Consider the following 13,455-nt stretch of genomic DNA (forward strand, 5'->3'; position numbering starts at 1 on the left):
CAAGAAACTGAAAAAGCTGTCTAATTTAGTGCTCAACATTAATTACCAATGCTTATAAAAAAAATCTTGAGCAGCATGCTCATGGCAGTTTCCTACATCTTTAAGTACTTCATTAAAATAACTACAATAACTAATGAACACAAACCAGTCTATAGTGGCTCTTGCTGTGCAGATCTGGTGCTAACTGTAGAAGGAAATAGCTTTTTCAGAACCTGATTTTTTATGATTTTTTTACACTCAGTCGCAGAGATTATGAAAGAGCAGCTGCAGCTCTCAACACTTGCAATATCTCTGTGCAGATTTGCTTTCTGAAAGGGTAAAATATACCTTTCCTCCTCTTTTTGGGGGATGAGGAGGCAGAGAGGGCACAAGACTTTCAACAGTGTCTTTGAGTCCACACTGCTCCTGGTGAAGCCTGGATGAGAACTTCTCCTGTGTGCAGAACTTCTCTTTATGTGCATAATCAGATACATAACAACTCCTGCCATCAGCTCAGGAGGGAAGGGAGTTGTTGAACTTTGCTGAGTCAGTTTTGGTAATCTATTTCTCTGCCATCCAAGCCCTGATCCTATTATAATGTTTGATTCTTGAGGTTGGTACAAGTGAGAATTACAAATGCAAATATGCCAAGGGATTTCCAAGCAATCAAGCAGACATCTTTGCACTTTTTCAGAAGCTTTTTACACTTCCCTATCTGGTGACTTTGAGTTATTCCTCACCGCTAGTTTATTCTCAAAGTCAATAATACATTTATGGAATGAGGGCACTGTGGTAACAGCTTTCTAAAAACAACACACAAAAAACATCGCTTTTCTGCAGCGTCCCATGAAGAGCAACATTCTCTTTCATTTTAATTGCAAATCTTGAATGTGGCAAATTTTTAGAACGGGTGTGAGATTGCACATTTGCATGTGTGCCGGGTTAAAGCTGCCATAAAACTGATACTATCGTCCTCCTGACACGTTCACTGGTTGGTGTTGGCACGTTGAGGGAGCATGCTGCACCCAGATGCCACCATCTATGTGAGACGGACAAGGCTCCCAGGACAGCAGCATAGGGATCTCCCGCCCCTCTGGGTCGCAGGCCTCCTTCTGAAACCCCCTATCCCCGTTTCGTGGCATTATTCTGCTTCCCACCAGCTAACTCTGCAACCAGCACCAACAAAGGACTGCACGGGGAGGAAACGGTTACACAATTACAGTTTTGTGCTCTGCCGGAAGGGGATGAGGGTTTTATCCATGGCTCTGCCACATGCTTTCAGAAAGGCATAAGCAAGCTGGTGTGTTCTCAGACATGGCCACTAATCCCGTTTCACTCATTTTTCTGACAGCTGGGGCCTGATCTTTCCAAAATACTCCGCCTTTTGACGTGCCGCCAGCAGGGACTGAAGGAGAAGAAATCCCAGTGCTTGAGCCTTGAGTGCATGAGAGAGAATCTTTTGGAAGAGGCACATCTGGCTGCACCCAGCTCAGGTTCTACAGAGAGTGCAGGAGCATCTGCATGGCTAAAGGTGAGAACGTGCTTTGGAGCTAAGTCAGGAGGATGGTTCCCTGCTCTCATAGCCATCATACTTCTGCAGGTACCAACGGAGACTGCCTGCTGAGATGCTCTGCCTCCATCATCAGAGAACTGACCACAGAGCCCAATTTTCAAATCACATACAAACAAGCGAGCAACACAAACTCGTTTACATGACTCACACTGACTGAAAAAGTATTCTGTAAAGAGGTTTTATGGCTAAAAACGATTACAATTTGTCAGTTACAGCACGATACGCAATGGGACACAAGTGTTCCACATTTATGTCATTTGTCACACATTGCTATGGCCTGTGTCACACACTGGCAAAACTGTAAAGGTTGAGAAGATTGGTTATAGTTGGGAGAGTGTGAATTCATGGTAGACAGTATCTATTTGGAAAGAGATTTTGAAAAAACAGAATGGATTGGAGAAATACTAAGGTGCTGTTCAGTGGGGCATAGGAGAAAAGTGAATCAACTGTACACATGCAGATAGGTAAGAATGACTCTAGAAGAGGATACTGGAGTTGTTATGGATCACAGTTAGTGGGAAACAGCATAGCCACAGAGGAATCACAGAATCATTAAGGCTGGAAAAGACCCTTAAGAACATTGAGTTTAGCCATCAGCCCACCCCCACCATGCTCACTAACCACATCCCTCAGTGCCACATCCACACAGTTCTTGAACACCTCCAGGAGTGGTCACTCCACCACCTCCCTGGGCAGCCTGTGCCACTGCATCACCGCTCTTCCAGAGAAGAAATTTTTACTAATATCCAACCTGAACTTATCCGGTGTCAGATGCAGCTCAGCACACAGGAGAGGCTGGCTCCTGAGTAGCACATTACTTCCCATTGTCAAGGAAGGTTGCTCAGTTGGACAAGCTGCTCTACATACTCATTCTGGTAGAAGGACACTAATGAAATGGGCCTTGAGTTCTTCTCCCTCTTTAACCCTTAAATCAATGCATTAAAGCACTGGTACTAGACAGCAAACCAGGAGTTTAGTTTTTAGGGTACATGAAATAGTGGCTCTTTTTTTAGGAAAGCTTATTCTGCATGGAGCAGCTGATAAAACCATGTGGTTGGCTCAGATCTACTTTTACAGATTTAGCAGAGGGAAAGTTGTTAGTTTCATAAATATGACCTTCTGTGCAATGCAGGACATGCAGTTCTTGAAATGGTAGAGGAATTAGCGAGGAGACCAAGACATTCCAACACTGTGTTTGGCAAATGCTCTGTGTGTGGGTCACACTGTGTGTGCACATGTACATGTGCAAATAAGCACATTAAATTTTGCATGGGGGATGACAGGAAAGAAAAACTCACAATTCAGCAGCTTAATGTCATTTGGAGGATAACAGACACATATTGCCAGGGATAGAGTAGTCATTCCTTGTGGGAAAAAAACTATTTGTGGAGAAATTGCAGAAGTTTCAAAAATTACCCTAAGCATTTCTGAAACATTCTAGAGGCTTTTAAACATTTGCAGCATCATCCACATCTTCTACCAGTATAACGTATGGGTCAATTTACATTTTTTATTCAGAGAAACTTTGTGGAACAAGGACAGAAAAAAGTCATCCAAAAGTCTGTCCTGAAGAGCTTGTCATAAAATGGAATGAATTAAAATGTTTGATCATAACAAAACAAAACAACAACAAAAAAAAGTTCTATTAAAAGCCAGATTCCTGAAGATGCCAAGATTTGAAGCCTGCATTCTCAATAAAAGGTTATACAGTCTGTCTTGCCAATCCCAAGTGTTCAAAAATCAAGAAATTGGCATGGAAGTGAAAATCTCTTTTAAAACAACACATCAGTTTTTGGCCTCTAGATTTCTGAGCTTTAGCTGCCCACATTTTCAGGCTTATTTTTGTAAACATCATGACTGGAAATTGATGCAAAAAATAAAACAGAAGAAGAAAGAAGTACAGATTTTAACATAGTACCAGGACTCAAAGGGCTGACACTTTGTCAAGGAGGTTTCTGACTACTGAGAGCCTCATGGTAACAGCTAAGTGTTGGCCTCTGCAGAGCAGTCTGCTTCACTATCTGGGTAGATTTTACAAGCCAGTCCAATTGCTTATCGTTTAAATGCTGCATGGTAGGATATCTCACTCATCTACTAATGACTTCTAAGACAATTGGTCTAACCATCCAAGCTTCTGAGGCCATCTTTATTATAAAGCAGATTTTAAAAACAGCTATCTCAATTAGCATTTGCAGACCCCTAATCAATAGCCATTAGTAGTTTAGTAGTTTTTGACAACAGCTGACCAAATCAAGGCCACAGTCCAATTGATAGCTCCCAGCATCTACACCACTTGAATTCACAAAATCAGGAGCTTTTATTGCCAACTTTAATGAATAATGGCTGAACAGATGCTGTGGGGGAAAACGTGAGACCACAGCAAGTGTCGTGGCTCTCATCACCACTCTCCCGCAGGCAGGAAGGCAAGGTTTTGTTTTTGACTTGCTTCCTATTATTCCCGAACTAAGACAGAATTAATGGGTAACAGTGGGCCAAGGCTGAATATGCAGAATTTATTTTTCAGGGGCAGTGCAACCCTTCTCTGAAGAACGGGCAGATTTTTGGAAGGGTTAAATATCAAAGTATGCTGGCTGACACCTAAGGAGATTTGGTAAGAAAGTCTAAGTCTTCTCTGGAGTACAAAGCATCTGCCTTGTATTGCTTTGCTTTTTTAGGGACAAAGAGAGATTACATTTGTCATGTACTGGCCACACACTACATGATTTCTTCTACATAGACATTGCACTTGCATGGACACCTCTGCAATTGCATCTCCTACCAGTCCCAGCAAGGGGAGCATCCACTAGCACTTATGTGAGCACACCAGCAGGGAAGATGTGATCAAACAGCCTTACATTCACCCCCTTGTTCTGCATTGGGCTTGCAGTATGAGCACTGTCACACTGCTTTCCTCTTCAACCTTTTGTCACTCCTCACTGTGTTGCTTAGAGGAAGGGCTCTGTCTCTTGGTTTGCTGGTATAGTAGGTTGCAGCCTCAATGCACGCCTTATAAGGCCAGCAACAACAAAAGTACTGAGGCATGGATCTGAAAATATTATGCTAACCTACAACAGAAGCCCAGAGGAGTCACATGTATGTGCATCATTTGCAGTTCTGGTCCTTCTGAAGTCTGTCTATCACAAGTCCTAAACAAGACTGATGCTAAGGCTGGAATTCTGGCCGGAGCAGAGCAGAGGCAGAGCTGCCTTACTCTGGGACTGCAGTGCTAAAGGTGCAAGTGGCTCAGGACTGAACTTTATCTTCAGCATGATCCTTCAGCATTCTGCAAGAACCTGCAGTGTGTCACCAGATCATTCACACCCAGTATTTAGGTTCAGTTTAACCATCTAATTTCCTGCTGTTCTCTGCTGGTTGGGAGTTAGAGCAAAGGCTGCTCCAACCAGCAACAGTAGAATTGGAGTGCTGTCTCTCTCCCAGGCCAGGCAAAGCAATATGACTTGGCACAGGTCAGAAAAAGTTAGGAAGCATGTGTGATTAGCTGGCCATATCTACAGTGCCAAAGTGAATGTGAAAAGACACTGCCACGCCAGTGCTGAGAAAACAGAACCTGCTGCATGTACTTCATGAGGCAGCACGTCCCTTACAGTAGTACAACTGGTGCTTTTCAAGTGACACAGGGGAGCATGTACGTCACTTGTGATACATAAGGAGTTTGGTCAGCATATGGCTTGGCACAATGCAGTACCCTTGCTGGTACCCTGGCATTTCAGCAGTGCTCCCTGTTGCTGCACTCTCCCAAGCTTGAGAGAGCACCATTTGCTAGCACCAGTGAGACCCTGCGCTGCAGGAATGACGAAGCAGGAGTTAGGCAGACAAATGCATTTTATGAGATACAATTATAGAGCAGAGCAGATCTGTGTGAGAGGAACTCAGCAAAATATAGCTAGAAAAGGCCTGCTGTAACTGTTGTTCTGAGGGAAACAGTATGATTTTGGTCCCTGCCAAATTGTTTAATTTTCCCTAAAATTGGCAACATGCTGAGAAGGGGAGTGGGAGGTTGTACGAGAATCCTCATTTACTAGGGAGTTCTCTGTCTCTGGTGACAAATTAAGCTTCATGGATAACTCTCTGCTTATGTCTTATATTCCTGAAGAGCTCATTTTGGTTAGAATAAATGATGGCCTCCCTGGCCCTGGCAAGAGCAGACTGTGCTCAGTTCTCCAAATGACTGGAGTGAGTTGCATTACAAAAGATGAAACAGCATGGCATTACTTTTGAAGCAAAGGTAAAACTAGTTACGCTCAGTATCTATGGTCTTTCATTTAGCAGAAGGAAGAGAAATGAATAATAGATGGTCCCCTGGAAATACTGTTCCACCAGCTCTTAGTTGGAATCAGGCAATGCTAATACATTAAGAGCATTTGAGATTATCCTATTTAATCTCCATAATGATATAGTAATTTTAGCCTGATAAGAAGCAATGACAACTCCCCCTCTCCCCCACAAAGACCTTGAATACATAAGTGGAAATAGGTCCTAGCCACGTCTCAAGACAATAGATAAAGAGCCTTTAGCTTCACTGTCATTCTCTGAAAGGGTCAGATAACCGGGACATGATATAAGGTATTGCGATTATGAAACAATAAACCACTGAAACACTGCAGAATGCAAGAGACCTCTTTAAAAAATAGTGCTTAGGAAATACAAAATAGATTATGGTAATTTAGAGTCAGTCATTCAGAAACACCAGTGACAGCAAAAGGTTAATAAGCCTTGTCTACTGCAGGTGTTTTTGGTTTTGGGTTGTCACATCTCCAAGGGTGGGCCAAAGGATGGGGCTATACCAAACAATCTGTGTTTATCAATTATCTTCCAGCTATTAAGATCTAATACCTGAAAAGTCCAGCCAGACAGATAATCACAGAAAAGTAAATGAAAACATACGCTTGGCTGTACCAGGGTATTTTGTAAAAGCTAAGCATTCAGGCCTAAAAGTATGGCTTCATTAAGCAGGCATTAACTCATGCGTGCACTATGATGTAGAAGTAGCTTCTGAAAAATAGGCATGTTTCCTCCTTCCTAGTTTTGCTTCTCTTGAAAGATCAGCCCACTGCAATAACCCACCAATTAATACTGAAATGTTAAAAATAGCCTGCAATGTGTCTCCTTCTGCTTGATCTGAATGCAAAACAGTTGTGTTGCATGGCAGAGTATCACTTTGGCTGCCAGCAGTTTGCAAGCCAAATGGTTCTTTATTGTTTCATGTCTAAGAGGTGTACAGTATTTTGCCTCTTGTCTTGCAGACTGCAGCACTCCACAGAAAATGCATCCTTGCTCAATAACAGAAGGTACTGAAGAGGAGACACACAGCTGCTGTTTCCCTGCCCTGCAGTAAGTTACTGCTCTTGCATATCCCTAAGGGTAGGGAAAGATGAAGTTACGATCTGAGAGGGTGCAAAATCCCAGGGAACACATAAAACTGTAGCCACTAGATCCTGACCCACAGAATGAAACAGTTGGCACAGTCAGACCCTAAAGAAAGATTAAGGACCTCCTTACAACCTGTCTCAGATCTGAATAGCCACTTGAGAGTATAGTCCTCTACAGAGTACCATCAACATTTTTCACTTTTTAAGCATCTGCAAATTATATTGTGTATTCAACATTCACCCATCAATGTTGGCCCTGGAGGATAAGTGAGCGGCAAAGGGATGTCACGAACAAGATGCTTTGGAGCATATGAAAGCGTAGTGCAAGGTTCTGTGCAGTTATCTGTAGGGACAGGCCGTGGACTGGAGGTACTGTCTTGGGGCGCTCCTGCAGACCGCATATTCCACTCCAGCTCCATGAAAATCACTGCTCTGGCTGTGAGTAGCCTAGCACAAGCCAGGACATTTATAAATGGGAGGCTACACTGATCATAACACAGAAACTGAACTTTAAGGCTGGGCTCTTGGAGATAAGATGGATGGAAAAACCACTTGCCCATTTGTTTGCACATCTACTTCCCCAGAGTCAAGAACCACAGTCTCACCTAGGCAGTATGCTGAGTTCATATAAAGGTAAAGTCAGTTTTCTTTCTGTCCAGTGGATCACTGAAGAGGAGCTTTACAGTGTAAGGGCAAAGCAGAACTCAATTATTTAGTTCCAGAGCAGCCTTCATTTTAAAGTGGGGTTCACTTGAAGCAGCAGGACAAGTTGAGACATGGCTAAAAACACATTTGTGTTTTCGGTAAATGCCATTGTGGCAGATCTGAACTCAGACAGACTCTCAGAAGATACAGCTTTCTGAGGTGTCCCAGCAACTGGCAAAGCGCTGACTCTGGCACAGGAGACGTCATCACTTACAAACCTTCATTTGACCTCCTTCCTCAGGTACAAGTTTAACAGTGACTCACTCCAATCCATGCACTGGTGCTCCAAATACCAAGCCAACTTTCCTTAACAAACCCTCTGTTAACATCGGCATTTTCCACTCTGAAGCAATAGCATTAGCTGTCTCAAGAGCAGATTTCATGCAGGACACTCAGAGTAAAGCACATCTAATGTAATCAATCTTGCATTTCTAGCTGAGGCAGTGCTTAGGTTGCTTTTTCCTAACAGCAGCAGCTATACAGTACTGGTATGTATAGTATCACTGCTGCAGAGAAAAGCAAACTGGCAGAAGAAGAAAGAACTGTTCCTGGTATCATTTCCCCACCTACACAGCAGAAGGCAGAGCACTTTCAAGCCAAACAATTATCCTCAATTTATTACGGTAATGACAGTAGTGAAGGGCAAAGTTAAAAAATCTCTCTGAGCAGGGGTGACCTAGGAAGAGGGTTTTATGCAGAAGAGATCACATTGATTAGTCCCCCTCCTATGCCACAAGTTCTCAGAGAGCACCAGTATCCTGTACTCTCCTACTTCAAGGGCATTCAAAATGACTGGCTGATTTTGCATCTTTATGCGCAAAAAATGAAAAGATTTGGGAGTTTGCAACCTATCTCTACTAAGAAAACAAACAAACAAGTGAAATCACTCAGAAAACAAATATAAAAGCAAACAGCTAGACTCTGCAGCCGGTTGGGATTCAGCCAACAGTAAGGATTTGACATATACAGGTCTAACTTTGGGAAATATGATCCCTAAACTTTAGCTAAATGTTCACTTGTCAAATGTCAAAGAAGTGCAACACCGCTTTTTTTTTTTTTTTTTTTTCCCCTTGAAGGAAGCCATTAGCAAATAGTCTGTTATATTCAATAAAGCAATGACAGAAAAACAGTCTAATTTCAAATGCCAGGATATGATTTCGTTTACATGTATCTCGTCCATTTTTAGCAATAAATGCCAGCAGGGAATGCATTTTAACAGTGAATACCCATGGTCTTCCTATATATTTTAAGCAATAATTCCGATTACTACCTTAAAAAATCTGGAACTGGAGGATTCGGGAATGACTTTTCCTTTAGTATATCTTTATTCAAACATATTTATTTGCATTTTTTCTTCCCTTTCTATCCAGATTTTCATTGGTACATGTCACACATTTCAGATAGGATGGCTGCCTCTCCGGCTGTGAAATTTCACTTGTGGCATTGCCACTGGTCTCCTCTATGATACTGGTGAAATCACACTGTCCTCCCTAAGAGGAGCTGCTGGTGCTCAGAGGCTGAGCAAGGCAAAATGTTTGTAAGCTTTTACCTACAACGTTGTTATCCACTTGCTCTCTGTGCAGTAGGATGATGGGTATATTTCTTTGGTTCTCTCACAGGCTGGCTTAGAAATGAGTGCAGCCTGGTGCCAAAACGCATGTTGGGAGATTTAGTGGAAGATGACTGCTTCTCTGCTCTCCGCATCTTGTGTTGTGCAAGCTGGTGTCCTTGCTAGTCCTGCAGTGCATTTTGCTGATGCTAGCAGTGATGGTGCAAACCTCTCAGCACCAGCACTATACAGGCTACCAGGGCAAAAAAAAAATCAGCCTTATGTCTGCAGCGTCCTTCTCTCTTTACAGGTCTGAACACTCCCACTCATGCTCCCGTGGATGTTTTCAAGGGAGAAGATGAAATGTCCTGCAGTGTAGTACAGTCCAGCTTAAAAACACATCCCCACAAGAACAACCTTCCCAGGATCACAGTACTTGTCAGTATGCAGCCCAAAGGGCTTGCATGCACCGCAGTGACCTTTCAATCACAGTCACCATTTCGCCTTCAGACTGAAGCCCATTAGCTTCTAAACTAGGCTACTTCCCGGCGCTGAGCTGAAGGAAGCACTTTGTTGGGAGTATAATCAATCTTACCACAAAACTCTGGCTAGTACTCTCAGGTGATTGAACAGTCACATGGGAGAAAAAATGACACAATTCAAGGGTTGCTCTTAACCACGCTAGGACATGAAAAATGAAAAGTGTCACTATATTACTTTGTCTTCCTTACATCATCACCCCCAAAGAAGAGCCATGAAATGCAGCCCCTCCATGATGGACTTATGCATAATTCAAAACATGAGCTGCATTCAGGAGCAGATCTCTAGTCTAAGTCTGCTGTGAATGCCAAGCAGCTGAGCTTGATGGCTGCCTAGGCAGAGAAAAGGGCACATCACCAGCACTGCAAGAAAGTGAAACACAAGAAAGACTGCGGTTGCGATCACATGTGGAAAGTCAAAACCTGACAACTTTGAAAGCTCTGTTAGCAAGTGAGCAACCCTGGAATATCTCATAATTTTGCAGGTATCTGTGGATCTGGAGCTTTTCTGCTTCATAGTCATCCTATGTCTTGTAGGCATTTATTGTACAGACTCGTCATCAGAACAGAACACGACTCTTCAAGTTAGCAGTATTTAAAGCAGAGTTGTATTAGATTTCAAATGATCATTCCAAGGTTTCTTTTGTTTTTACATGAAACCACACAGAGGTTGAGCTGCAGCTAGAAAGGAGCTGAGAAGTCACTGAACTCAGTGCAAGGTAAAGCAGGAGCCAGCGTAGCTGGACTTCCCAGTTTCAGGGAAAGCTAGAGTTAGCATGGACATAAGTAGCTATTTCAAACACATATGGTAAAAATGAAGGAATTTGCATTCATCAACAGTCACCAGGGAGCGTGACTGGAATTTGCTAAAGCTTCTCTCTTGATGAGGTCAGGATATGAATCAATTACCTTGGGGTAGCAAGCAACCATGGTGCTATTGGTGCAGTAATGGCTGGGGCACATTGTCTTATTGTGTGATTGATTTAGGTCAGTTAACCCTCAGATAAAAAAAGCCAGTAGTTAAACTGGCTTTTTCTTCACCAACATGGCTGATTTTAAGCTTGAGTAGTCTATTTTCAGTTCACTTTCACGTGACGTGTTGTTTCATTGCCATAACTGAACACTCAAAATCTTCTCTTATGATGTGACTTATGGTTATACAAAATTCATGGTGAAGTCATTTGTCTGATCTTTCCCTACTGACTGACATTTTAAAGTCTTCCTCTGCAAGTGCAGGATTTAAAAGACTTGCACAATATTTACAAGCTGTGTTTTTAAAAAAGCATCTTAGTGTTTCCATTAGTGTTTCCATCGACATTTTGGATTAATTATCAGGGATGTTTTGCCATTATGCTATCACCACTCATTTGTAAAATAGAGAAACATGTGAAAATTAATGTATAAATGAAGTGTAAGTAAGTTAGCATCCAACAGCAGCGCTACTATAGCCTCTTGTTAATGTGCATGAGAATTCTGGAAGTATCAGTAAAAGTCCTGAGAAAACACTTTTATAATATAAAAAAGCATGAGCACAGCATGGACGCATACTGGTCTGCAACATGGGGAACCAGCTAAATAACTGCTAGGGGCAATGCAGTTTGGATACCAAATTCTTATTTGAGTGCTGACATACTGACGTGCCACGCTTGGTTCATCTCAGCTCTGCTCAGGAGGTGTCAGAATAATCTTCTGCTTTTTTTTCTTCAGTTCTTCTCCACACCATCACTATCCCCCCTCTCCCAATATCAAGTTCCTTTCCCCTGCCAGCTTCTGCTTGGCTAAGTGGCTTAAGGGAATTGATACTTCCTCTGATTCACAGCTGTAAATCTGCTTCCTGAGCTTGTCACCAGTTATCTGTGTACATTCACAAAACACATCTTTTTAATCCTTTCTCCAAATTTGAAGGCGGGGAAATGGCAACACTAAACAGTTGATTATCAACAATTAAGAAAATTACAGGGTTGCCTAAAAAGCTACTTATGTGAGGGATCTCAATTAATCTCCACTGTATGGTGAATTCACATGCTTAGAAGTAGCAATCAACAAAAAGGTTGCTAGCCATGTTCTAGAATCTCTGAACATTTAAAAGCCAGCATACATGTTGGTTTTCATGGCCATACACCATTCTGTAAAGCATAGGGAAATTTTGAGGTAGCCTCCTGTTAACAGACTTTGAAAAATAGATCGTGTGCTACCACACTGATTGGCTGTTTGGCCTGAAATGCAGCCTTTCTGTGCACACAAACAGCACACATGCACAGCTGTATGTCATGAAAATTGCACAGCTGAAACAGTTTGTAAAAATTGTTAGTGATAACCTTCACAATCTGTTAACTCTATTGCTAAATCCTAGTCTCTAAAAAGCAGGGTGGGCTGATAAAATACATAAGGCGATAGCTGGAGTGCACCAAGGGCTTTTGCACAAAGTGACAGGAGGAAATTCAATGACTGAGAGCCACGCTGCTGTGCAGCAGAGAAGAGTGGCTCCAGCCCTTGAGGAAGCTGAGACAACAGGGCACAAAGGGCACCTCCTTGGATTTCAGCATTGGTGAGGAGCATGTAGCCAGCACGGAGGGATGGTGAGGGGATCTGCTTTGCAGAGGTTTGCTGAGAAGCAAAGCGTGGCCTAAGAAGGGATGTTCATATTCATAGTCCAGCCTTTCAGCAGGAGGAAAATCTGGCTCCTGACCTTCTGCAATGTCCAAGGCAGATTGCAGGTATCTGTGGCTTTAGGGAATAGAGATTTCTGCTTTGTTCCAGACAAGAAAGGGTCAGATGTCTCTTGCTTGCCTGTAGTTGGCAGATTTAAATGCTTCCCATCAGTTTCCTGGCTACTTTATGTTCTTCTGTTGCTTGTATGAGCTCAAGCTTCCCTAGCCCCCTGCATCAACCCAGCAGGAAACCTTCAGTTGTCTATCACAAGGACACCAGTTTGCTTTCCCACTAGCTCAGACTAGATGCAGAAGTGATCCTTCTTCCATTCCCCTGCAGCTGTTTCTCTCACCTTGATAAATGTCTCCCTTACTAAGGCACTATTACCTTCACAACAATAACTGTTCTGCTGAGCAGATTCATGGCCTGAGGAGTGCTGTCTCACTCTAGAAAACACCAGAGTATCTTGAAATCATCAGACATTGGGACTTTCTTGATATGATCATGCTACCAAATCCCCACATCCTGTGATGATAACAGATGCCTGACCATCAAATGATCCTACTAGGCTGAGTCTATGCAGCAGACAAACTGGGGCAGAAGTGTGAGAAGAAATGTAATCATTCAACTGTATTTAATCTGATAGACCCTAACACCAAAATCCTTCTCTCCCATGTATACATACTCCGGGGATGCTGTCATTTATGGAAGAAAGAACCAAATACTGGAAGAGCTGAGACAACAAACTAAATTATGAGTATGATGAAGCAATGATTCTTGGGACAATAATACAAGAAATGTCTGAAGGGCAAATAGCGAGAAATCTTTGAAAGCATGACCACAAGTGACTGATGGATTCTGCACAGTCAAAACCATTGACAGAACTCCCTCACTCTTCAATCAAAGAGCTTTGCTGGGGGCATCCCTCAGAGCAGGACAGAAACAGCTGTGGAATGAGAAAGATGAAGAACCTCTGAAGTGCACACAGCATTGACAAGGAAGGGTGATGTCAGTTTTTTATCCCTTGACTGGCCCCTAGAATTGTTGTTGCACCCAAGCAAGTAGCAG

Source organism: Meleagris gallopavo, chromosome Z (assembly GCF_000146605.3).
Source record: "Meleagris gallopavo isolate NT-WF06-2002-E0010 breed Aviagen turkey brand Nicholas breeding stock chromosome Z, Turkey_5.1, whole genome shotgun sequence".
Classification (NCBI taxonomy): Eukaryota; Metazoa; Chordata; class Aves; order Galliformes; family Phasianidae; genus Meleagris; species Meleagris gallopavo.